General features: G+C 38.7%; 1 protein-coding gene across 4 annotated transcripts in view; it reads right to left on the bottom strand.

Moving 5' to 3' along the window:
- The window catches only part of LIMA1 (LIM domain and actin binding 1), a 91,950-nt gene extending 64,121 nt beyond the window's left edge, over positions 1–27,829 (bottom strand). For 3 of the 4 annotated variants that reach the window (NM_001192754.1, XM_005206324.5, XM_005206325.5), the window contains exon 1: positions 27,765–27,829. The gene's annotated coding sequence lies outside the window, so the exon portion shown is untranslated. Of the gene's footprint in view, positions 1–476 lie in introns of all 4 variants that reach the window. The other variant, XM_015470991.3, reaches the window with a different exon arrangement.

The raw sequence follows: 27,829 nt of genomic DNA, 5'->3' as shown, positions 1-27,829 counted from the left end.
TATACTTATCCAGCACTTACTAACTCTAATTATTACAACTCTGGAGACAGACAATTTCCATTAAACAAACAAAACAAAACCCAACTGCGGTTTATTAAGGTTGGCGAAATTGCCTAAGGTCAGACATTTAACACAGGGCCGAGGCAGAATTCAGCATTCAGACTCCAAAACCCAAGTTTCACCTGTGAAGGAAAAACTGCTGGACTGGTGGAAATTTGGGCAGGAATTAAAGGAAACAGATATAGCAAAAATAACTCTTAAGATTTCTAGCCTGAGACTGGGGCAGTGGCACAGCGAAAAATAATGGAGTACATAGAAAGGGGAACTATTTGCTAAGAGGAAGATGCCTACAGTTTTAGATACATATGGCAGATTTTTATATCAAGAGAGAAGCTCAGAAATCAAGTAATCAAATCCCCCTTTTTACAGTAAGGTAATTAAGCCAAATAAACACCCAATAACTTTCCCGAACTCACCATCTAGTCAATATGAGAGCCAGAGCTATTCTCAGTTCAAAGTTCTTTTATCACACCTCGTAACTTGAAGTGGAACAGCTAAACCCCTATAGGTGAGCTGTAGCCTGGATATAAAGATCTCTAACAAAGGTCCTTGAAAATCAAGGGTTGGGTAATGACTCACAGGGAAATTTGGCCCCAGGTATCTGCTTCCTCAAGAGATTGCTTAGGGTGAGGTCTACAGCCGCTTGGGAAACCAACTCTAATAAATTCACTTTCCCTAACCAAGCGAATTGTCTCCCAGAAACAAAACTGACAAAAGCAAAAGAGTTGCCCCTAATAAAATCTTGTTCTTAAAAACCCAATCTTGGGACTTCCCTGGTGGTCCAGTGGTTAAGACGCCACCTTCCACTGAAGTGGGTGAGGGTTCCATCCAGGTTGGGAAACTAAGATCCCGCATGTTACACAGCGCAGCCAAAAAAAAAGTAAATAAATAAAATCACTTCATAAAACAACAACAACAAAAAAAGCAGGACAGCTCAAAAAAAAAAAAAAAAATCAATTTCTTGCTATTTTTTCTTGCTCCTGAGATGGCTGTTTGTGCAAGGGGCATAGCTGGTTGAATAGAAAGTACAGAACAAAGTACAAACTCAATTGTTTTAAGAAAAATGTTCTTTAGAAATAGATTATAGACTTAAAGAAAAAAAAATCTAAAAAACTTCAACGTGCACATATAGCTGATTTACTTCTATGTATAGCAGAAATGAATACAACTTTGGAAAGCAATTATACTCCAATAAAAAAAGAGTGAAAAATTAAAAAAATTTTAAGGTGCAAAGGGAAATTTTAAACAAAAGCAACATGAAATGTGTTTCCACACCACATTTCTTTATAATATAAACTGCATTTGTTTCTAAGGGTGTATTTTTATACAAAAAATAATGACTAAATTCACACCCCTGAAAAAAAAATTTGGAAGTTAATAGCTATTTTAACCTTTTATTTTGAAATAATTTTAGATTTACAGAGTTGCAAAGAAAAGTTTCCATACACTTTTCACCTAGGTTTATCTTACATTACAACAGTACAATTATCAAAATTAAGAAATTAACATTGGTAGAATACCACCAAATTAACTATAAACTTTATTCAAATTTTACCAGTTTTTCATTAATGTATTTTTTCTATTCTAGGACCCTACACTGCAGTTACTTGCCATGCCTCTTTAAGTCGCCCTAAATCTCTGATAGTTCCTCTGTTTTTCCTTGCCTTTCATGGCCTTAACACTTTGAAGAATACCGGCAGATATTATGTAGACTGTCCCTAATTTGAGTTTCCTGGTTTCTCCAATAAGAAGAACCAGGGTTCTCTGGAGAAGTGGTTGATTCCAGAACTGCAGCAGGACAAATCCAAGATAAACCTAGACAGGGAACTATACTCAATATCTAATAATAATCTCTAAGGGAAAAGAATCTGAAAAAGAATACATATATCTAACCGAATCACTTTGCTGTACACCTGAAACATCACATTGTAAAGCAACTATACTTCTATTTAAAGAGAGACAGAGACAGAGACAGAGAGATAAAAACAAGATAAGCCTGGAACATCTCTCAATGTTCAAAAAAAGTTTGCTTTAAAAAAAAAAATGTTTTCTCGGATTAGATTGAGGTCATAGAATCTGGGGAAGAATACTACAAAGCTGATAAGCCTCCTCAGTGCATGGTATTAGAGGGTACACTATGTTGATGTCTGTCTTATTACTGATGATGTTTACCTTGATCACTTGGTTAAGGTGGTATCTGCTAGGTTTCTCCAATGTAAAGTGGCGATATTCTTCTGTTTATAATTCATAAATATTTGGGGAGACATACCTTAATCCTATTTTTCCTTACTTTTACTCACTAATTTTAGCATTTACAGGGGATCTTGGCTCCAGGAATGATTATGGTGGTGTTCTAATGGTGATTTTTTGTTGCCCTCTTTCCTTCTATATTTATTAATTGGAGGAATTCTTCTATAAGGAAGAATTGTCCTATCTCCCTCATTTATTTAGTCAGTCATTTATTTATACTAGTATTAGACTCATGGATATTTATTTTATCCTCTGGGTTATGATATTCCTGGATTATTTTATTTGTTGCATAGATTGTTCTACTTTAGCCATTTGGAACTCTTTCAGCTTGGTTCTAGTGTCCTTTCAAGATGCCACCAATTTTTTTTTAAGCACTTTTAAGCTCTATAAGATGTTCCAGGCTCATCGAGTGTTTGCCCTGCCCCAGCTCTGGAATCAGCCACTTCTCCAAGAAGCCCTGGTTCCTGTTATTGGAGAAACCAAGATCTGGGCAGTAGGTGTACTCAGTGCTACTCAGACGTCACTGCTTCTGGGATCTCAGGGGGACAGAACCAGGAAATCCATGTGTGAATATTAACTCACGTATATACACACACATCTATATTTCTATATTTATTTCTCTATATACCTATGTATATGTGTGTATATATATATTAGTCAGTTAAGTCACACAATCATGTCCAACTCTTTGTGACCCCATGGACTGCAGCACATCAGGCTTCCCTGTCCATCACCAACTCCTGGAGCTTGCTCAAACTCATGTCCTTTAAGTTGGTGATGTCATCCAACCATCTCATCCTCTGTTGTCCCCTTCTCCTCCTGCCTTCAATCTTTCCCAGCATCAGGGTCTTTTCCAATGAGTCAGTTCTTCACATCAGGTGGCCAAAGTATTGGAGTTTCAGCATCAGTCCTTCCAATGAATATTCAGGATTGATTTCCTTCAGGATTGACTGGTTTGATCTCCTTGAAGTCCAAAGGACTCTCAAGAGTCTTCTCCAACACCACAGTTCAAAAGCATCAGTTCTTTAGCACTCAGCTTTCTTTATGGTCCAACTCTTACATCCATACATGACTACTAGAAAAACCAGGGCTTTGACTAGACAGACCTTTGTTGGCAGAGTAATGTCTCCGCTTTTTAATACACTGCCTAGGTTTGTCATAGCTTTCCTTCCAAGGAGCAAGCATCTTTTAATTTCACGGCTGCAGTAACCATCTGCAATGATTTTGGAGCCCAAAAGAACAAAGTCTCTCACTATTTCCATTGTTTTCCCACCTATTTGCCATGAAGTGATGGGACCAGATGCCATGATCTTCGTTTTCTGAATGTTGAGTTTTAAAGCAGCTTTTTCACTCTCCTCTTTCACTTTCATCAAGAGGTTCTTTAGTTCCTCTTTGCTTTCTGCCATAAGGGTGGTGTCATCTGCATATCCAAGATTATTGATATTTCTCCCGGCAGTCTTGATTCCAGCTTGTGCTTCATCCAGCCTTTGATGAAGCCTTCATTCATCATTTAGCATAATATACTCTGCATAGAAGTTAAATAAGCAGGGTGACAATATACAGCCTTGACATATTCCTTTCCCAATTTGGAACCAGTCTGTTGTTCCATGTCCGGTCCTAACTCTTGCTTCTTGACCTGCATACTTGCATACCTTCACCTGCTTCTTGACCTTGATTTCTCAGGAGGCAGGTAAGGTGATCTGGTATTCCCATCTCTTTAAGAATTTTCCACAGTTTGGTGTGATCCACACAGCCAAAAGCTTTGGCATAGTCAATAAAGCAGAAGTAGATGGTTTTCTGGAATTCTCTCGCTTTTTCTATGACCCAACAGATGTTGGCAATTTGATCTCTGGTTCTTCTGCCTTTTCGAAATCCACCTTGAACATCTGGAAGTTCTCGGTTCATATACTGTTGAAGCCTAGCTTGGAGAATTTTGAGCATCACTTCGGTAGTGTGTGAGATGAGTGCAATTATGTGGTAGTCCAAACATTCCTTAGCATATATACTTATATATATTTATAAATATATACACATATATTTAAACTACAAATTCATAGTGGTACTTCTGAATCCAATCTAGCATCACAAAATTTATTCTAGTATTCCCTTTTATTACTTGTACCTTCTTTCTCTGATGGTGAGAAGCCTAATTTCATAGAATTTGGAAAAAGATATAGAATCTTCAAAATTGTGCCACTCCCAGTTTCTACTCCCTGATAAACCACATATTTTTTTTCTATCCACTTGGCATGTTATCCCTTCCTTCCTCCCTCAATCTGTTCATCTTTCAAGACTCAAGTGAATAGTCTGCCTCCTCAGAGAAGCCTTTCCTGAACTGCCCTAGCCTTATTCCTCATCAGTATAGGACACTTCCTCTGCCTTTTAATAATTTTATAAGTCATACTTGGTAGAAAGATTGTTGAAGTGAGAGGGCAGATTTTACTTTGCCTGTTGCCCTCCTAGTATCTAGTATTGCTTTTTAAATAGAAGGAACTCTATAAATATATCTTGAATTGCATGAAGGCTTAAATTTTACCCAAACACTACCTATACAAAAAAAAAAAATCATCTATTACATAGCCCAGGCTTCCCAGATGGCTCAGTGTTAAAGAATCTGCCCGCCAAGCAGGAGATGAAGGTTTGATCCCTGGGTCGGGAAGATCCCCTGGAGAAGGAAATGGCAACCCACTCCAGTATTCTTGCCTGGAAAATCCCATGGCCAGAGGAGCCTGGTGGGCTATAGTCCATAGGGTCACAGAGTTGGGCATGACTTAGTGATTAAACAACATTATATAACCCTAAGGCTAGTTGTTGAGAAGGTAAATACTATTTTTCAGTAATTTTAGCTTATTCAAACTCTGATAAAAACTCAAATGATAGGAAATAATAGAACTACTGCTGCTGCTAAGTCGGTTCAGTCGTATCCGACTCTGTGCGACCCCATAGATGGCAGCCCAATCCCAGCCTGTCCCTGGGATTCTCCAGGCAAGAACACTGGAGTGGGTTGCCATTTCCTTCTCCAATGCATGAAAGTGAAAAGTGAAAGTGAAGTCACTCAATCGTGTCTGACTCTTAGTGACCCCATGGACTGTAGCCTACCAGGCTTCTCCGTCCATGGGATTTTCCAGGCATAACTTCAAATACTACACATAGAAGTTTCACTACTCTATTATTCAGCAACATGGTGACTGACAAGTCTGTAGCACATTAGAATAATCATTGTTATTGTTCTTGAAAGAGCTTCAGCCAGGTCTCTGTAGAAACATGTATCCTAGACAATAGGGAAATTGTAAGAATGACCAAACTCCCAGAATCAGCAAGAATGTAGATATTTACAACAGGACAGAGTCACTTCAGTAACATTTGATTCTTTTATATCCTTTATAAGAATATTTTGTTCTTAAAAACATTAAGATCCAGGGGGAAGAGTAATGAAAAAAGATAACTGAGAAGCAACTTTACTGCTAGAAACTGCTCACCAAAGAATCAGAGCAACCTTCACTAGGCACTTACAAATATTCACCCTAAGCAATTCACATGTTACCATTCCAGAGATAAAAGAAGAAGAAAGCACCCTCAGATATAATCTCTTCTCTGACCTGGGTTTCCTTAGAAAAACAAATGTCACAACAGTGACTCCTCTATCTTCCCTAGAGTCTAACTTTACCTCCACCTCTGACTTTGCCCTAAAAACATGCTCACATTTTTGGGGTGTGTGTGTGTGCGCTCACATGTGTGCCTGCATGATTATGTGGATATGTCTGAAACCTGCATATATGGATAGGGCTTCCCAGGTGGGGCTAGTGGTAAAGAATTTGCCTGCCAATGCAGGAGATGTGGGTTCAATCCCTGGGTCAGGAAGATCCCCTGGAGAAGGAAATGGCAACCCACTCCAGTATTCTTGCCTGGAAAATTCCATGGACAGAAGAACCTGATGGGCTACAGTCCATGGGGTCACAAAGAGTCAGACATGACAGAGCACGTACACACACACACACACACACGGATTAAAAAAATAATCCTTTTTTCTCTTAAGCCCTATTCCCCCTCAAATGGCCACCTCACCTTGCTCCCACCTTAAAAGCCAAACCTTAGTCTCCGCTTCTTCATCTTCCATTTATCCCTCTGACTGCTTGGGTGTGGCTTCCACTCCCAACATCCTGCTGAAATTATTCTCCTGAAGATCTTTTACTATCACATCCAAGGACCATGTCTCAGTTTTCATCATTCTCTGTTGTCATTTGAGTTGCTGATTAGTCCCTCATTTTTGAAATTGTATTTCCCCTTATATTTCCCCATAAGTCTTCTCTTAAATGGAACTCTTCTGCTTCCTTTCCTATCTTTTTAACCATCACCATTTTCTCAAAGAATCAACTCTCTCTCTCCACTTATCCTTGCTCCTAGGCATTACTTGATGGTCAGTATCTCTCTTCCCTCTGAGTAAGCTCACCTATGCTTGAGTCTTCAAAGGTCACTTACACCAAATGAGTCCCAAAGCTGTATCATAAGCCCTAACCTTCCTGACTTATGGTCCTAGAATTTCCATTGCATGATGGATAGCTTCATGTGTCACATAAGTACACAACACAATTCAGCCCAAACATATGTATCATCTTTTACCTTTATCCTTCAAATTAAGTTTGCTTAACCATAGACAATTTTCTCCAAAGATGAGCTGGCATATGAAATTTTGCTTCTATAAAATAAAATAATATAGCATGAAAGATGGCATGATGGTAACAAAACATGTATAAGGTCTGAAGTCAAAAAGAGGACTTTCAAGAACTCACTCTGCCTCTTTCTAATTATGTTGACTGCAGGCCATCAAATCTACATCACTTACCTTAGCTCATCAAAAATTCTATGTAAATGTGACACATATGAAGAGAGAATGGTATAGAGGCTAAGAGCACAGAGTTTGAATATAGCTGTTCAAGTCTCACAATATTCATGAGCTGGGTGATCTCAGGCAAGTTATTTTACTCTATCTCAGTTTTCACATATGTAAATTGAGCAGAAAGAACCTACCTCATAGCATTGTTTTGAGAATGGAAACAAATTCCTAAACATTAAGTATGTACAAACTACCTAACACGTCCTAAATGCTCAATAAATGTTTATTATTATTATTAATCAATAAGTATTATTTCACACACTCCCTTTATTTTCTTTTACATGTGGACTTTGTACAAACTTTTTCTCACACATTTAGGCTGGTCCAGCTTCTCTTTCTTGATTCTGGGCCTTTCTCTGTACATGCTACATCCTTCTGTACATGTACATCCCTCTGTCTAAAAGGACCTCCCTTTGAACCCTCCCTGGCCTTATGCTATAGGTCCCAGCTTAGATGACACTTTCCTCCAAATGCCTTCCCTAACCCCTAAGCTTGCACTAAGAGGCTGCTCTCAAACTTCCAAATGACTAGACATAGCCTAACACTAATCATGTTGCATTTTTTTTATTATATTGTTTTTTAACTCTCAGGACCGTGCCTGGCACACGGGAGGTACGCAAGTATTTGTTAAATGAAGGGAGGTTTACCAGGCATCCAAAATCATTTGCTGCATTCACCTATTTTTATAAACTAGTACTTTAGGGGAAATGAAAATGAAACAAAACAGTGGGTTATGTTTATTCTGAGATAAGTCACCCCAAATTATGGGAAACCAGTGGACATAGCCACCAAAAAATAAAAAAGGTCTCTAGCCCTAAACTCAGGAAGAATAAAACTGAACCTCATCAATATAGATTGTCTTAGTTAACTTGCTCTCTTGGCATAAGTCAGGTATTTTCTAACAAATATCTATTTGGCTCTTCAGGTAAAAAAGTCTCTACCTGCTCTTATCCATCCCTTATCCCATGCCAATTCTAATCCCCAGAGGCAATCTTTTTCACAGTTTGGAGTAATAGGCTTTCTGATATTGCCTATACATGATATTGAAGTGCTCAAATTTCTTCTTAAATGTTTGTTTTGGGTACTTTGACGTTCCCTAAGTTTAAAATACACACCAGATTTTAGAAACCAAAAGAGAGCTAAGATAAATAAAAAGGAGGGGAAGATTCAATTCAGTAGGTCACACACTTGTGTGTTCTTAAGACGCACCCAGGAAGCATGTTTAAAATGCAGATTTCCAGGTCCCATGCCACAATTCTGACTCGTTAGGTTTGGAGTAGGGGCCAGGAAGATGACTCCATTTTAACATGAACTTTGAAGTGATTCTAGTGTTGGATGTCTCTCCCCATCATATGTTGGAAAACACTGAAATAAAACAGTCTAAGACCTGTAGGTATTCCAAGAAAAATGGAAAAACAGTAGCATAAATGTTTTTATATTGTCCATTTCAAATTTTACATGGTCATTCAAATTTGGCAGTGTAAGAAAAATGGCTGCCCTTCAAAGGTAGACTGAGGTTTGAACAAAAATGAACCTGAGCCACTGAAATGATCAATTTTTTGGCCATTATGTAGGTTCACGTAAAACTTCCCTGTCCAGATGGCACAAAATTATTGAGCAGACCAATGACTCATGATAATAAAACTGAGTTCTTCATACTCTCTTTTTTTCTTTAGATTGGTTTGCTGCTGAATTTAAAATGTTACTTGAGAAAAATATATATGGTTAAAAAAATGGTATCTGAATAGAAATTCCAATTTACTTTTATATTCTGAATATGATGGTAACTAAAACTTATTAAGATGTTAAAGCAGGAAGCCAATATGCTTGGGCTTTAATCTTCATTTAATTTGCCACTAATTAGCACTATCATCTGCTTAACAAGTCATCTCCTCAGGGCTTCAACTTCCTCTTGTGTAAAACGAAGGGTTATAATAGCCTAGTGTTTTTCTAACTGTAGGTCACAATAAGTTGTGAAATCAGGTTTAGCGGGTCAGCATGTTTATATTAATTAAAAATGGAATGAAACAGAAAATAGAGTGCATCACACACATTAGAGGTAAATATTCTTTTATAAAGCTTGCTTTTGTTTCAGTTTGTGTGTGTATAAACTGGGTAAGAATGTAAAATAGTTCTTACTGAGGCATGTGGTTAAAAAAATGATGGTTTGACAAGTGTTGGTGAGGATGTAGAGAAACTGAAACTCTCATACATTGCTGATGGGAATGTAAAATGGTGCAGCTGCTTTGAAGAGTTGGCAGTTCCTCAAAAGGTTAAATACATCATTATTATATGACTTAGAAATTCCACAGTTCCACTCCTAGGTATGTAGGTGTGTTTGTGTGTGTGTGTGTGTGTGTCTCCAAGAGAAATGAAAACACAGGTCCACACAAAAATCTGTTCACAAATGTTCCCAATAGCATTATTCTCAACAGCCCCAACATGGGAACATTCCAAATGTTCATCAACTGATGAACGGATAAACAAAATGTGGTTTATCCACAAAAAGGTGTTTTATTCAACTATGAAAAGGAAGTACTGATACATGCTACAACATAGAGGAACCTTGAAAAAATTATACCAAGCGCAAGGAACCAGTCACAATAGACTACATGTTGTATGATTCCATTTATATGAGATGTCTAGAAGAGGCAAATCTATAGAAACAGAAAGTAAATTAGTGGTGACCTAGCACCTGGGGGTAAGGGAGAAGGGACTGATTGCTAATAGGCACGGGTTTTTTTCCAGGAAGTGGTGAAAATGTTGTAAAATGATTGTGGTGATGGCTGTACAAATCTGTTAATATACCACAAACCACTGAATTGCCCACTTTAAAAACAGGTAAGTTGGTATGGTATAAGAATTACGTTTCAATAAAACTGCTATTTTTAAAAAACAGTTTGAAAGTCACTAGCTAGATGATAGATGATCACTGGGGTCCCTAAGAATGCTCAGTGTACCCCTCATGTAGGGTTCACTTTACCCATACGCACACAGTGGTTATTGGGAGGCAGGGCAGTAAGTATCATGAAACACCAGCTGACTCCAGTTCTGATTCTAGTGCTAATGAGATCCATGGTGACCTCTGTACTACCCTTTCCTTCTCTGTAAGACAAGGATGACAACTTACCCTCCAGGGTTGTTCTACACACAAAAGGAGATAATAAATGCATACTATGTCTGGCACATTCCTTGGGGTCACAGCCAGATCTTGTCAGTCTTTGTAAGCCTCTGTATTTAAGACAAATTCAATAAACATTATTCCAATGACTCTGTTAACAGGATACATATTTGGGTTTAGCTTAGTTTACATGTCATATTGTCTTAACAAGGCCTATGTCATTAGACTCATAAAAAAAATTCACAAATGTAATTTTTTCTTCAGCCCTTTGACTTCTTTTAGTACAAAAACTACTCTCTTTATAATACGGTATAATGGAGGTAGGAACACTAGTTGAAAGGAAATTAGTGGTCTCTTTAAAATATTCAAATTTTAATTTCAAAGTATTAGAAAAACTATCCATCTCTTCTTAAATGTCTGTTTTGGATACCTTGAGCAATTACATTTTGTAGTGTCTATTCGGAAGTCAAACTAGGGAAATTCTCTGTGGTCCAGTACTTAGGATTTCACACTTCCACTGCAGGGGGTATAAGTTTGATATCTGGTGAGGGAACTGAGTTCCTACAAGCTGCAGGGTGGCCAAAAATAAAGTCTATTGAGTACTTGAAATGTGGCTAGTTTGTATAGAGATGTTCCATAAGTGTAAAATACACACCCAATTTTATTTAACAAGCTAAACAGGAAAAGAATTTGAAAAAGGATACATGTACATGTATAACTGACTCAGATTGCTGTACACCTGAAACACAACATGGTTAATCAACTATACTCCAATATAAAATAAAAAGTTTTTAAAAAGCCAAATTAAACATTATTCACTTTTTAATATAAAGGTAACTAAAGTCCAAAAAGGGTAAGTCTACATATAAATGCTGGAATGTCCAATCGAAATTTTTTCCTTTAATTAGGTCAGCAGTTTTCAAAAATAGCTCCAGCAGCCAAGGTGTGATCAACCAGCACCCTTCCCAGTTTCCCACTCTGCCACCCTCTTTCACCCTCCTTCCATCTGGGGAACCTCTCCTCCGCTGGCCTCAATGAACACTCAAGCTGCTATTTTCTTCCCTGTCTAGCTTCCTTGGTTAGAGTGACTGGTCAAGGGATGAGGCTGTTCACCACAAACAATTCAGTTCAGTTCAGTTGCTCAGTCATGTCCAACTCTTTGCGACCCCATGGACTGCACCATGCCAGGCATCCCTGTCCATCGCCAACTTCCCGAGTTTACTCAAACTCATGTCCATAAACAATTAGGCAGACGTGAAGAATCAGCTCATTGGAAAAGACCCTGATGCTGGGAAAGACTGAAGGCAGGAGGAGAAGGGGACGACAGAGGATGAGATGGTTGGATGGCATCACCAACTTGATGGACATGAGTTTGAGCAAGCTTCAAGGTGAAGGACAGGGAAGCCTGGCATGCTGCAGTCCATAGGGTCACAAAGAGTCAGACAAAACTGAGTGACTGAACAACAAAAATACAACATACAGGGGGGCTTCCCAGGTGGCACTAGTGGTAAAGAACTGGGCTGCCAATGCAGGAGACACAAGAGACATGGCTTTTACTCCTGAATCAGGAAGATCCCCTCGAGTAGGAAATGGCAACTCGCTCCAGTATACTTGCCTGGAAAATTCCATGGACAGAGGAGCCTGGCAGGCTACAGTTCATGGGGCTGCAATGAGTCAGACAGGACTGAGTGACCGAGCACACATGAACACAATATACAAAACAGATGTCTCTACCTGCTCTCGTCCACCCCTTCTTCCAAGCCAACTCAAACTCCCAAAGGCAACCTCTGTCACAGTTTGGAGTAAAGACTTTCTGATATTGCCTATACAGCAGAATAACAGCAAGCACACAAATACTATGTGTTAGTCACTGTTCTAAGCATTCAATATACATTATCTCATTTTATATTCACAACAGCTCATGAGGAAGCTATTATCATGACGCCTGTTTGACAAATGAGAAAACTGAGGCACAAAGTTAACACGAATCACATAGGAATGCATATTTTTAAAAATTAAACTGGTCTTATGTTAATATGCTTCTTAGTAATTATTTCCTCTTGGATGTCTTCCCACATTAGGACATACAGATCTACCTCAACCTTTGAGTACCACATACTATTTCACTCTGCAGTAGTTTATGACTTGTTTAAAGAGGCCTTGGTCAATGAACACTTACACCATTCTCATTATTAAGAATGGGACTGGAATGAACACGCTTCTACTATGGCCTACTTGGCAGTGTGCATCCATGGTGTATATTCCTAAAGGCAGCATTTCTAGTTCAAAAAACCTATGTATTAAAATTTTTCATAGATATTTCTAAATGTTCCTCAAAAATATTGCATCAATTTATATATATATATATATATATTTGCATCAATTTATATTTGAGCCATTAGCTATATGAGAATAAACCTGTTCTCTACATTCTTATCAATGTTGAAGAGTATTAATCACTTTTTATTTTTCTAACCTGCTAGATATGTGGAAAATGGTATATTATTGCTTTAGTTTTTATTCTTTTAATCACTGGAAGGTTGAGTATGTTATTAAATGTATATTGGCCACTTAATACACTTATTTTTTGAAACTACAGTTATATTTTTCAAAGGTCATTTATAAATTGTTTATCTCCACAACTTAATTACTTCTAAATTTGCACAAGGACCTTCTGAATATCGTGTGTAACTCCTTGTACAATTCAAATTGCCTCTCTGAGCAGCTGTCTTTCCCGGTGTCTGATTCCTATTGAGATCTCATTAATATTCTTTGTAAACAGAAATGTTGCTTCACTGTACAGATGAAGAGTTTCTGTAGAGTTCTCTTCTGTAGGGCACCCACCCCTTGACTGCTCATCAATATTCTCACCAGAGCACAACCCTGTGAGAAGCCTGACTAACACTATGTGACAATCTAGGCATTAAGATCATTCTCTGTGGTTGGGCTTCAGCTGTGACCCCCAACCAGCCTGTCTAAGGTATCTTAGTTGTGTGGGGAAAGGGGTGCTCTGGATCATCATCTTTGGAATCTGAATCTCTCACGTGGAGTCCAAACACATCTAATTTTTCTGAGAAAGTCCTCTATATACCCAATGTAAAAACAGATTTGGAATTATAGTTTTGGCTTGATCCCAGGGTTATTAGGCCAGAGCAGGAAAGCAGACATAGACCCTAATCATCCACCATCTAGATAGACTGTGTCAGAATCAGGTAAAAGACTGAGCCACCTTAGCATAAGCCTAGGGATCAGTTATGTGCAAAGTGATTCACTCATTTGATTTTATTCCATTAATCCTTATGACACCATGAAGTAAATACTATTCTTGTCTTTCGGAGGAAAAAAGAGGCTCAGAAAGGTTAAATTACTTGCTCAAGATAATATACCTAGTGAGTGGCATACCCAGGATTGGAAATAGTCTGACAGACCATAATGTCCATGCTCTAATGTTTTACTGCACACCACATCCTCCCTGTATCTGGGGGTGCTCTGAGTCAGTCTCAAAGTGTCTCAAAATTAGAAACGGAAAGGGCTGGGCCACATATCCAGCTTCCATCTCTAAGTCCACTCTGTCCCAGTTCCTTTCAGCTCAGGTCCACATCTTGATTCTACCACTTATCTATTTCTTTCTTTAGGTTGGCGGGGGGGTATGCCATGCAGCTTGTGGGATCTTATTAGGTTGGTGCAAAAGTAACTGCGGTTTTTCATCATTGAACTTTGCCATTTGATACTGGAATACATTCTTAAATAAATGTGGTTATGCTATACATCACTTTAATGCACATTTCTTGCTTTGTGTTTTTTTGTTAATAATATTACTTGTTGTTTACTTCGTATTTATTTTAGACTATAGAAATCATGTTAGACAAAAAGCAAATTCGAGCAATTATTTTTTTCCAAGTTCAAAATGGGTTGCAAAGCAACAGAGACAACTCACAACATCATCAACACATTGGCTCAGGAACTGCTAATGAACGTACAGTACAGTAATGGTTTAAGAAGTTTTGCAAAGGAGACAAGAGACTTGAAGACGAGGAGCAGAGTGGCCAGCTATTGGAAGTTGACAGTGACCAATTGAGAGCAATCATCGAAGCTGATCCTCTTACAACTATGTGAGAAGTTGCTAAGGAACTCAACATCAACCATTCTATGGTCATTCAGCATTTGAAGTAAATTAGAAAGATGAAAAAGCTCGATAAGTGAGTGCCTCAAGAACTGACCAAAAATCAAAATAATCATTGTTCTGAAGTGTCATCTTCTCTTACTGTATGCAACAATGAACCATTTCTCGATCAAGATTGTAATGTATAACAAAAAGTGGCTTTTATATGACAACTGGTGAAAACCAGCTCAGTGACTGGGACAATAAAAAGTTCCAAAGCCATTCCTAAAGCTAAACTTACATCAAAAAAGGTTATGGTCACTGTTTGGTGGTCTGCTGCCCGTCTGATCCTTGACAGCTTCCTGAATTCCAGAGAAACCATTACATCTGAGAGTATGCTCAGCAAATTGATGAGATGCACTGAAAACTGCAATGCCTGCAGGCAGCACCAGTCAACAGGAAGGGCCCAATTCTCCATGACAACGCCCAACCGCACATCACACAACCAACCCTTCAGAAGTTGAACAAATCATGCTACAAAGTTTTGCCTCATCAGCCATATTCACCGGACCTCTCACCAAACCAACTACCACTTCTTCAAGCATCTCAACAACTTTTTGCATGGAAAATGCTTCTACAACCAGAAGGAAGCAGAAAATGCTTTCCAAGAGTTCGTCAAATCGTGAAGCATGGGTTTTTATGTTACAGGAATAAACAAACTTATTTTTTGTTAGTAAAAATGTGTTGATTGTAATGGTTCCTAGTTTGATTAATGAAGATGTGTTTGAGCCTAGTTATAATGATTTAAAATTAACAGTCTGAAACCACAATTATCTTTGTACAGGTTGAGGAAGGCATAGCAACCCATTCCAGTATTCTTGCCTGGAGAATCCTCATGGGCTACAGTCCATAGCATGACAAAGAGTTGGACACGACTGAGCAACTAAGCATAGCACAGCATATATATAGATATGTATAGCTATACGTATATATATAGCTTTTATAATTAAATGTTCATATCTTTGGAAGAAATGATGCTAAAGCTGAAACTCCAGTACTTTGGCCACCTCATGCGAAGAGTTGACACCCCACTCCAGTACTCTTGCCTGGAAAATCCCATGGACGGAGGAGCCTGGTAGGCTGCAGTCCATGGGGTCGCTAGGAGTCGGGCACAACTGAGAGACTTCACTTTCACTCTTCACTTTCATGCATTGGAGAAGGAAATGGCAACCCACTCCAGTGTTCTTGCCTGGAGAATCCCGGGGACGGGAGAGCCTGATGGGCTGCCGTCTATGGGGTCGCACAGAGTCGGACACGACTGAAGCAACTTAGCAGTAGCAGCAGCAGTATCTATTAAGTAACATTAGGAAAATCACTCTAAGCCTTAGTCTTATCATCTCAAAGATGTTCTTTTAGCCTAGTGATAAAATAAGTGCTTAATAAATAAGGACAGTGGTGGTGGTAATAAAAATAGCTAAAATTCGTCAAACATTTGCCACGTGCTAAATGCTGTTTTAATTCTTTTGCAAATATAAACTTATTAATCCTCATAATAACAAACTCAGAATAGTATTGTCCCACTTTACAGATGAAGAAATTGAGGCCCAGAGGGGTTAAATAAGTCTTAGCTCATATTTTTTAGGAAGCTGGGATGGAAACAAAATCATAATCTCAAGCACAAAAGATAAATCAGTCATGCAGTTCCAACCCACACTGTTCTTCACTGTAACTTATTTTTGCTAAATCAGCAATTTTTAAAAAGGCGCATCTTTGATGTTGTCTCTTTGAAACTAATAGTGATGACCAGGAAAACTTGCTGTTTAGTTAGTTGGTAAGTCATGTCCGACTCTCTTGCAACCCCATGAACTGTAGCCTGTCAGGCTCCTCTGTCCATGGGATTCTCCAGGCAAGAATACCGGAGTGAGCTGCCATTTCCTTCTCCGGGGTATCTTCCCGACCCAGGGATCGAACTTGTGTCTTCTGCATTGGCAGGCACATTCTTAATCACTGAGCCACAAGGGGACTTCCAGAAAAACTATGGCTGCTCAAAACACTGACACTATTTCTCTGCACCAGAAACTCTAAATCTCTGTCAAAAGGGCCAAATTTTAGGTGTTCTCAACACCTCCGTAAAAACTCTAAGTTGAAGATAATAAAATTATCATTTTCCTACATGCTTCTATTACTTTATTCATCCATTTAAATATTTTCTTGTACTTTTGAAACCCACATTTGCTTTTTACATAATTGTGGTAATCTCACAAAGCTTATTTAGACAGATAAAAGAGTAACCTCTAATCATAGCCTTTACAAACTAACGTGAGTTTAAAGTTTTTAGGTCGTGAAAAGTGAACCAGGAAACTTTCTAATCTTTTTTTTTCTTTAAATTAAGGACTTAACAGATCTAATCCAAGTTTAATTCTCCCTCTTCCCCCAGATCTAATTTGTTATTTATTCACTAAGTTCTTCCACCCAAGTTGATAATTAACTCATTGTTAGGACAATCATAGACCAAGGCAGTGAGGTTTTTCTTCCAGTATTTTTTCACACATAGCAATGAAAATCTCTTTCAATACGTGAAAAAACCAAACCAAAAACTCTACAGATAATGTTGGCAATAATTTCACATTTAAAGTGAAAAGTAGAGAAAAGTACAGTTAATTGTAAAAACAATGTAGAAATATAGAGTTGACTGAGGCCATTATACAAAACATAGATTTAACTCTGAATACTTGTTTTTCCTTTAACCTTTATATCATTTCATACTTTAACATCAGCTGCATCAAATATCAGTACCTGGTACAGGGTAGGGGCTCACTAAATATCTGTTACACAAATGAAAAACAAATCATGCTAGCTCTCAGTCACCAGGTATCTTGACAAAGGAATGCCCACCTACATAACTGAGTATCTATCCATAAACTACATACTCCCAGGTCTTGCCAGTTACATGCTAATTAAAACAAAGTGGCTAATTAGTTTTCTTTGCAATGTCAAAGCAAAAGAAATACATACACTTATTTAAGAAGGCTGCTTCTGTTAAAGATATAACTTCCTTATACCAGTTCTTTGTCCTTAATAATTAATCAAGTTTTCTCCAAATACAGGGCTTCTAAGTTTCACTCCTGGCCATTTCCAGGAAGGGCCTGGCTTTCATTCTTATCTGAAATTTTAGATGATGTATTTTTTTCAGGACTTGTTCAATCTGAAAAGCCAGCGCAGATCAATTTAACCAATCCCTTCAAGCAAGAGAATTAAAACAGTTTTACTGAAAAGTGATTCTTCCCTAGGCAAGTTCTATAATCCTTCCTTTCTGTAAAAATCTTAGAAGCTAACCCAGAACAATGCTTTAATCAAGCACAAACATAGCTGAAGCTGGTCACATAAAAAATTACCAAATCACACAGGCACAGAAGTGATAAAATTTTGTTACTTGTGTGAACCAGTCCTGTGCATCTTATTTCTTAAGGACTGTCTTCTGCACTGGCAGGCAGATTCTTACCACTGTTTTTAAAAAGTCATTGAGAGGCATTTTTTGAGTAATGAGAGGTCTTTTAGTTACCAGGGGAAAGTCAATCAACTCTTTAGGAAGGTCTCAGTTTCTTCATCTCAAAAACAGCTAATAATTCACAAGGGATGGTTTTTGAGGATGAAATGAGAAAATAAAAGTATAAATTGCTATAAAAACTATTATAATTCTTAATAAAATTTCAAGTCAGTTTCAAGGAAAAAAATACTGGAATTAAAAATTATTCTACCCAATGAAGAGAAATTGGAAAAAAAAAAGTAGAACTGATTAGTTCCATTGTCTGGTTTCACTAGATGTTAACAAGAAACCCCTTGTTTAACACTGTTGCTAAAAACCTTTCTAATCAAAACACTGTCCTATTTCAGGACATGTAGTAAGTAAAAGGAAAGTACTTTCATCTTTCCTTGAGAACTCTAGGTAGCTTTCTTCTTTTCCTCCCGGAGAAGAAAGCAGAAAAAGTTTCTGGGTGCTTGAAGATTCTAGTGTGTTAGTTCTAGTTTTGCTATACTAGCTTTTAAAAATGTCACGAGAGCTAACAGATTAGTATTGGCCAGCAGTAATCACCCTGAAAGTACATGCTGACAGTGGTAGTAAAATAGTGGCCTAGATCCTGGGAACACCTTGGAAAACCTGCACTCAGATGGAAATGAATCCTGCCTATCACAGTACCCAAACCTTTGTCCAGCTACCTTCAGAAATCCTCAGAGACTGCTACCTGATTTGAACCCTGATGGAACTACTTCAGCTGTTGTCCATTAAAAAAATACACACAGTTAATTGTGTAACACACACAACAAAACTCTTGGATTGCAAACCAAACCAAAACTTTTAAAATCAAGAAGTCTATCTTCAAGGCTCATTCATTCATTCAACAAATATTTGAGCACTTACCCTGTGTCAAGCAGAGTTCTATTTGCTAAGTATATAAGATAAAAAGTGACAGACAAGCTCTCTGCTCTCATGCAGCTTCCATTCCACTGGGGAAGCTGGACAATTCAACACTGTGATTAAATGAAACACTGTGACAATTAAACACTGTGATCAGTGCTGTGAAGGAAATACAAAGAGAGTAATTGGAGTGGTGGTAGGAAAGGGGGCAGATACTTCAGATAGTGGTCAGGGAAGCCCTCTTTGAGTGAATGACATTTGAGCTGAAACCTGAATGAGGAGGAGGAGACAGCCAGCCAGCCAGGTGAAGAGAAAAGATAGAAAATAGCAAATGCAAAGTCCCTGAGGCAGGAATGATGGCAAGGGAATGAGTCAGAAGTATGAAATGATGACAGAGATGAGTGGCAGCCAGTTTAAATAAGGATTTACCGGGGATGGTAGAAGATTTTAATGTCATTCTAAGTGTGATGTGAAGTCAAATGCTGTTAGATAATCGTGTTTGTAAGATGAAGATATGTGTAATACATTCTATGAGTATAAAAGTGCTTATTACATGCATAATGGCTACATACAAAATGAAAAGGAAAGGCAAGGTTCTCACACTTAGAAGATTTTCAGTGTTTTAAGGAAGCAATAATTCATAAATAGTGACAGCACTAGGGTGACAAATGAAGTAAAAATAAAGTGCTAACTGAAGACTGGGGAGGGAGTCACTGATTCAAATAGAAGACTTAAGAAAAGGCTTCATATTTTTAAAGTAAAAAAAAATTTTTTGAGCTCTTAAAGAAAAATGGATTTAAGCAGGAGTGGGGGAAGGAGGGGAGTCTGAGGCTGTGGGAACTGCATAAGCAAAGGCACAGAGGCAGGAAAAGACAGGGTGGGTCCAGGAAACCATGAATCATTGCCTGGCTACAATTGCATGGCTGCAGTGCCAGGTGGGTGGGTAGTGATGTGAGAGATAAGTCTGGAGAAATAGGCTGTCAGGGTGTGGGAGTTGGGGTCCTGAATGGCATGTTGAGAAATTTAGACTTAATTTACTTGGGCTTTGGCTTTAAGTGTGTAAGAGAATCTCTTCAGGTACTTGTTAAAACTGCTAATTTCCATGCCCCATCCCTCCAGATACATTGATTTATAAGTCTAAGTGGGACCTAAGAATCTCCTTTTTAAACAAATACTCCAGGTGATTCTAAAAGAGGTAATCAGGAAACCATACTTTGAAAATCGGTGTACTATTTTTATTTATTTTTTTTTATGACAAGTCTGGGCTGAAAGGGAAAAACTGAAGCCAACTCTAAGGATTGCTCAAGGTCTCTAACAAAAAGGGGGAACCTGACATAGAAGACTGATAACAGAGCCTTTATTGGGACTTGCCTGGATGTCCAGTGGTTAAGACTCCACAGAGGGTGTGAGTTCAATCCCTAGTCTGGGAACTAAGATCCCACATGGTGAGGTACAGTTAATAAAATAAAATTTTAAAAAACTCTTTTTTATAAAAAGGGCCATTATCACTGTTGGGATAGAATCAACCAAAGTTGGTGATTAGATGTGGGAGGAGAGAAGAACAGAAGTGTTCAAGACAACTTCAAACCTTGTCCTTAGGGAAATTAGGTGGGCACAGGTGCCTGGTGGAGAGAGACCATCTGCAAGGTCTATGAGGTGTTGGAAATGTGGATCTGGGGGCTCAGGAGATATGCAGAGGCACTAAACATGCTGCTTAGGTACTCCAAAGTAAATTCAACACAAATTAAACAATATAAAAAGTAAAACCATAAAATTCAGAAGGGAATTGAAGTGAGTACTTAAACCCATCTCTGGGTGGCAAAAAGACTTTTAAACATAAAAGTAATAAAAGAAATCCCAAAGAAAAAGATCTGTAAATAAGTAATAATATACCACATACAAAATTAAAATAACTAACATTTGACCATCAAACAAGCCATTGATATTCTAAAGAGCTTACTGGAATCCCTGAAAGTCCAGTGGTTAGGACTTGGAGCTTTCACTGCTAGGGTCCAGGTTCGATCCTTGGTGCGAGAACTAAGAAGATCCTGCAAGCAGCAAAGTTGCTGCTGCTGCTGCTAAGTCACTTCAGTCGTGTCTGACTCTGTGTGACCCCATAGACGGCAGCCCACCAGGCTCCCCCATCCCTGGGATTCTCCAGGCGAGAACACTGGAGTGGGCTGCCATTTCCTTCTCCAATGCATGAAAGTGAAAAGTGAAAGTGAAGTCACTCAGTCGTGTCCGACTCTTCATGACCCCATGGACTGCAGCCTACCAGGCTCCTCTGTCCATGGGATTTTCCAGGCAAGAGTATTGGAGTGGGGTGCCATCACCTTCTCCGAAGCAGCAAAGTTATCCCCTCCTAAAAAACCCCACTAAGAATAGTTTCTGTGTGGAATAGTGGAAGTTATTAGATAACTTGGCAACTTAAACATCTTGTCATAAAGAGACTTGCTTTATACGCAGTAAAGATGATTGGGCTTTGTGGCATAGACTCGCAGGGCTCTTTTGATGTACTTTACAAGACAGTCAAGTGTCAATCTAGGAGAGTGCCTAAATATACTAATTGTTGTAACTTACCTTGTCTTGAGGGCACAAATACACTAAATTGCCCCCAAGCTCCACTAAGCCTTGCTACCTCTAAGGAAACTGCCTTTACTACATCCAGTCTTTCCTGAGGCTCCATATATTTAAATTGTGTGAAGGGTTAGGAAGGACAGGAAATCATTTCACAATGTCGAGTGAGCAGGGGCTCATAAATCATCCTTTTAGCACATAGAATCAATAGCTCAACCCTCTCATCTTACAGATGAGGCTCAGAGAGGATGAAAGACTTGCCAAGATCACCTAAGTGGCTGATTCCCAACCCGGAGTCAGGAATCCTGACTCTCAAATGGCATCCCTTCCATTTTGTAGTGCTGCTCCATCCATCACGAGCTGTGGATTCTCAAAACGATATTTAAAACATCACAATTGCAACTTCTATATGCTTTCTACTTTATCACTCTACTCATTCAGTTTGCTCTAATAAAACCCTGTACTCCCTCCCCCAAAGCCCCAAATAAATGAGAGAACTCCAAAAAACAAACAAAAAACAAAATTAAAATGTTCAGGCATTCATTTAAAAATGGGAACAGATTAACCAAAAGACAATTCACAGAAATGAAAATGAAGGTATGAAAAATATTCACTCTTACTAGTAATTAGATAAATATATATTTAATCTCTTTTACTTATCAAATTAGTAAAGATTAAAAAATAAGATTCAAAGTTACAAAGATACACAAAGATAGGCCCTCACAATCACTGCAAGTGAGAATATTAATCTAGTCTTTATGAAAACGCAATTTGACAGCAGTATTTTTTAAATTTTCATGCTCTTTGACCCACTAATTAAACTTCTGAGAATCTAACCTAAGAAAATAATGAGTGATTTGTACAAAAATTTATGCATAAATTTGTTCTCAATTTTTTTCACTTGTTAATAATGGTGTAAAAAATCAAAACATCCAAACACACAGTTAAATTTTGCACCATTGATAGAATAGGGTATTAAACATCTATTTAAATTGTTTTCAAATAATTTTGATGTTGAGGAAAACCATGATATGATGTAGATGGAAAAGCAGATACAAAATTCTACTGTAGTAAAATGAACCCAACTACCTGTATGTTTATGTCAGTGTGTCTGTGGGTATCAAAGACAAAAAAAAGACTTAAAGGAAGTGAAGTGAAAGATGCTCAGGCATGTCTGACTCTCTGCAATACCTGGACTATACAGTCCATGGAATTCTCCAGGCCAGAATACTGGAGTGGGTAGCCTTTCCCTTCTTCAGGGGATCTTCCCAATCCAGGGATCGAACTCAGGTCTCCCACATTGTGGGCAGATTCTTTACCAACTGAGCTATCAGGGAAGCAAATAGGACTTCTCACCAGAACAAATTATGGGCTAGTCTATCTTCTTCATAATTTATTTTTTTCCCTCATTTTCTATAATTAGCAATATAATTCTTATTTTCAAAATATGTATGTTTGTATATATGAATATAGAACAAGAATTGTATATAACATGAAAAAAGATTTTAAAAATGATTAATTTGTAAATCACTCACATAGAGGTGTCGGTTGAAGTCACGGAAATAGATCAGATTGTTCAGGGGGAGAGTATAAGGAGAACAGGATGCTGGAGAGGGTCACAGCAAACACACACATTTAAGGGGCAAAAAGACTGAATTAGTGAACGAGCATAGAAGGAAGTAGCTAGATGGAGAACCAGGCATTGTCACATCAAGAAAGCCACATGAGGGACTTCTCTGGTGGTCCAGTGGTTAAGAAATCTGTACTTCCACTGCAGGGGGTGCAGGTTTGATCCCTGGTTGGGAAACTAATATTCTGCATGCCACATGGTGTGGCCACAAAAAAGAAAGCCACATAATACGAAGAACCAGAAAAGTTGTCCATATGGTCAAATGTTGCCAGCAGTAAGGAGGAGGATAGTGACAGGGCCATTAGAGGGAAATCACTGGGTACTACACATGAACAGACTGGTTTCCTCTAGTTCTGGTGAAAGAAAGTGAAAGTGTTAGTCACTCAGTCGTGTCCAACTCTTTATGACCCCATAGACTGTCGTCCACCAGGCTCCTCTGTCCATGGAATGCTCCAGGCAAGAATATTGGAGTGGGTTGCCATTCCCTTCTCCAGGGGATCCTCCTGACCCAGGGATCGAACCTGGGTCTCCAGCATTATAGGCAGATTCTTACCATCTGAGCCACCAGGGAAACTTCTAATTCTGGTGGTGGAAGCCCAATCTGAGCAAATGGTACCTATTCAATAAAACTGACTGTGAAGAAAAGAAGTCCTGTGCCTAAATTATCTGTTTAAACTTCAGTTTATGGGGGGGAAAAGATTGTGGAAATCTAAAACCAAGTAAAAGCATATTAGGATGACTAATCTATTGGTAATGAAACAAAAATTGGCAATACTTTGGTGTACAAGAAAAAACATGTTTGAGGGATTGTAAAGTTTCCATATAGTAAGCTCTGTTATAGAATAATTAAGGGAAAAAACAGCTCCACACTTGTTATCAGAAGGACAAAAAAACTGTTACCTTTTTTCCCTAAAGATGCAGGTTCTCAGTTTCAGAGCAGTATTAAAATATTATTTAAAAGTAAAAATAATGTAAAATATCACAGTATCATGTTAACTTCTTGAAACTGGACATGTGAAGTTTCTAGAAACATTTTCAAATATAAACAAATCATTTGACATGCTAAATAATGGATTGTTTGTTGAGTCAAACCTTGTCTTTTTGTAATAATCAGATGAAATTAACCTTCTCATAGGCCATTAATTAAATATACAATTTGTCAATGATAAACAAATGTCCTAGTCTGGAGAGGGGATGTTGATAATGGGGGTGGCCATGGATATGGACTTCCAATCTACAGAACTGAGAGATAATAAATAAATGTTGGCTTAAGAAACTAAAAAAACAAAAAAAAAATCTCGTCTTTTTTATGAAAAGATGTCTGCATTAGCAGAATAACTTGACTGAGTCTCAAGGACTCTCTATCCAGCCACAGAATAAACACACCAGAATGGGCCTACCAGGAGTACCATTTACCATAGAATCTCAATCCCTCAACCCTCAAGCAGAAACTACTCAATTTACAACCACTCATTTTGTTACTAAAGAACCTTGAGAGTCTGTGTTAAGTAACTTAACATCGCCTGGAGATTACTGTACACAATCCAAAATAAAGTACCTAAACTTCCTATCAAAAAACATGCAGTGAATAGACCATGCATGTGTGCTCAGCCATATTGGAGTCTTTTTGCAACCCCATGGACTGTAGCCCACCAGTCTCCTCTGTCCATGGGGTTCCCAGGTAAGAATACTGGACTGGGTTGCCATTTCCTACTTCAGGGGATCTTCCTGACCTGGAGGTCGAACCTGCATCTCTTGTGTCTCCTGAATTGGCAGGCGGATGCATTCTTTATCACTGCACCACCTGGAAAGCCAGTTCATCAAGTACCATGGCTCACATTGCCAGAGGAAACAACCATCACCTGTATTATTAACTCACAATCTCTATTTTAAAAACGAAAAACATAATCATATAGAAGAGGCTGTGGCATGTTCATCTTGTAAATATTAGAACACTGGCACACAGCAGGCAGTTAGTAAATGCTTCATATAGTTACTCTAAATGAAGAATACTCAAGAATACCATAAACTTCAGATCATTAACACTCTGCAAAGAATCTTCAAACATTTCTGACCTCTTCCTCCCCCACCCCATCCCCTGCTCCAAAAAAAAAAAAAGAAAGAAAAAGACATTTTGAGGGTACCTTAGCAAGAAAAAGTATCCTCTGTCTTTAAGGTGTGCTGTTAACAGAACTATTTTCACTTCTGAAGCTTTCTTTCCTTAGAATTATGAGATTAAAATTTGGCCCACCTTTAACCAGAATCTGGAACAAATTTGAATGTACCAAGTTAAACAAAGTTACACAATGGGCCAATTTTTACAAATACACTGTTTTGCTAATGTTGCCAATACACTGTTCTCTTCCCAGAGGCTGCTCTAGAGTTCAGGGACTACAAGATAACAACACTTCCGGGCCCAATACTGAACGGTGAAAATAGCCCCATCAGCTATTCACCAAACTGCACAGAATTAATGACAAGTCATAATTCCATTATCAAAATGCTATAATGTTGACAGAACACAATATGAGTGACACAAATACATGGACTGAAGAGAATCACTCAGTATTGCTCAGAGGTTCTTGTTGTTTATTCTGTTTTGTGTTCAAGGAAAAGTAGAGGAGGGATTTTTAAAACACTGTATGTTCTGTGCTCCTACAGCACTCTGGGTTGATCTCTAGTATAGCACTGACCTCACTAATACTCTAAGTTGTATCTACTGACCTGTCTAACCCATTTGATTTTATTCTTTTAGAATAGGAACATTTAGAACTTTGAATTCACAGAATCGACGATACAAACGGCACTCAATAAATGTTCTGTCCACAAAGCTAAACCCGGCGGTGGGGGTGAGACTATGGGCGATGAGACGATGGGAGGGCCTTGAGCACAAAGAGGAGCCAGGTGAAGTCTGTGAGACTATAGGCTTAGAGCTATTTTGGACAACGTGAGAAACAGCCAAGGCGATGAGACCGGCTATGGGACCCTGGCAGTGTAACGTGAGAAACAGCCAAGGCGATGAGACCGGCTATGGGACCCTGGCAGTGTGTTGCAGACAGAGAACTCAGCAATGGCCAGGGGACAAATAACCATGGGATGGTTTGGGGGGACTTCCTAGGGCTGAGACAGACTTCGGCCACCACCTGGGCAAGTGACCAGGAAACAGTGAGCTCCTGGAATGCTCTGGAACTTTCAGAGTGTCTTTCAAGGATTCAGCCGTGAACTGGGGGTGTTAAGTATTCAGTAGCTAAAAAGTAGGAATATTTTAAAAACACAGCAGTTTATTTTTAAATTAATTTTCTATTTAATTAATATACTTATTTTAAATGAAATATTTCAAGTTTCCAGTTTTATAATAAATATATATAAGGTATTTAAAGTATAATTTTGTTTAACAATAGCATTTTAATAAACATTATTTAAACTAAAAAAAAAATAAATAAATAAATAAATGTTCTGTCCAAAAAATAAGTTCTTAAAGTGATTACTGAGTACCATACTACATGTTGTTCTATCAATGCAAAACAAATACACACACACACTCCCTTTTTTGAAGGTCAACCTAGAACATGATCATCCTTCATCCAGGTTGTAACTCCGCAGGAACTTAAGTGCTCGTTGAGGCTCATCTTCTTTTGTGTCTACATCAGACCTCAGAACAAAGCATTATTTCATGGCTTCTAAAATACTTATCATTTGTTAATAGTAATTATGCAGATGAAATGTATTCCATTTAATCATCTAAAGCAAGAGCAAACGAAAGAATATCCAATGCAAAAGAAGACCTCTCTCCTTTAAAGGGTCACTGTCTTAATGGCTAATAACTCCCTAAGTATCTTTGACTAACTTGAAAAGTCAAGTCAATAGAACCACCTGGATCAGGCAGAGTTTTGAAAGCTGGAATTAAGTGAAAGATAATATTAGCTCAAATATCTCTCACCAGGATCGTAAGCACCAGTAAGGAAGGGTGCCAGATGGTTAGCTCCTAGCTCCTACAGCTTCAGGCTTAGTAGGTGTAGCCCGGGGTGTACAATTACCTTATATTAACACCCACGTATTGACAGGTGCCAGCGACTTGTACACGATAGCGATTCTGGGGTGACACATCCAGCTGTAAGGCCTGCTATAGTATCAACGTATCTCAAAAGGGTGTAAGAATCTTAAAGGGTTCAGCTGGCAGAATGGAAGGGGAGAAATATCGAAGAGGAAGAGAATGGCTGAAAATGAAGAATGAAAAACAACAGTTAGATTATCAGAATATTTCTCTGGGAGACTATTTTGAATTTTGAACTGCCGCTTTCCTCCACCACACTTATATAGTGAGAAAGGAGTGTTCCAGAGGGAAGAGGAGGGGGTCCGATCAGTTCCCGCCCTCAGTCAGCAAAGGCTCCGCTCTACATAATTACTCCCAACCCCATTCTTGCCTGGAGAATTCCAGGGACGGGGGAGCCTGGTGGGCAGCAGTCTATGGGGTCACACAGAGTCGGACACGACTGAAGCGACTTAGCAGCAGCAGCAGCCAGCACAGTACCCAGAAGTGAAGAAGGAGCAAAGGATCAGCAGTTCCTCCACTCCCTTTCTCGAGGGGGAGGGGTTCACGCTCCTTGTATTCCCCTCACCCGAAGCAGTCGCGGGAGAAAAAGGGTGTGGAGGGAATCCGGGGTCTCCGTGGACTCTCCGGCTGCGGAGGATGTGGAGAGAGAAGACCCTTACCTGGCTAAAAGCGGTCTTTCTTCTGCGCTGCTATCAGCCCCGCCACGGGTCCCTGGCGTTCTGCC

The sequence above is a fragment of the Bos taurus genome, chromosome 5 (assembly GCF_002263795.3).
Source record: "Bos taurus isolate L1 Dominette 01449 registration number 42190680 breed Hereford chromosome 5, ARS-UCD2.0, whole genome shotgun sequence".
Classification (NCBI taxonomy): domain Eukaryota; kingdom Metazoa; phylum Chordata; class Mammalia; order Artiodactyla; family Bovidae; genus Bos; species Bos taurus.
The sequence above is the reverse complement of the archived record's forward strand: the minus strand, read 5'-3'. Positions and strand labels throughout refer to the sequence as shown.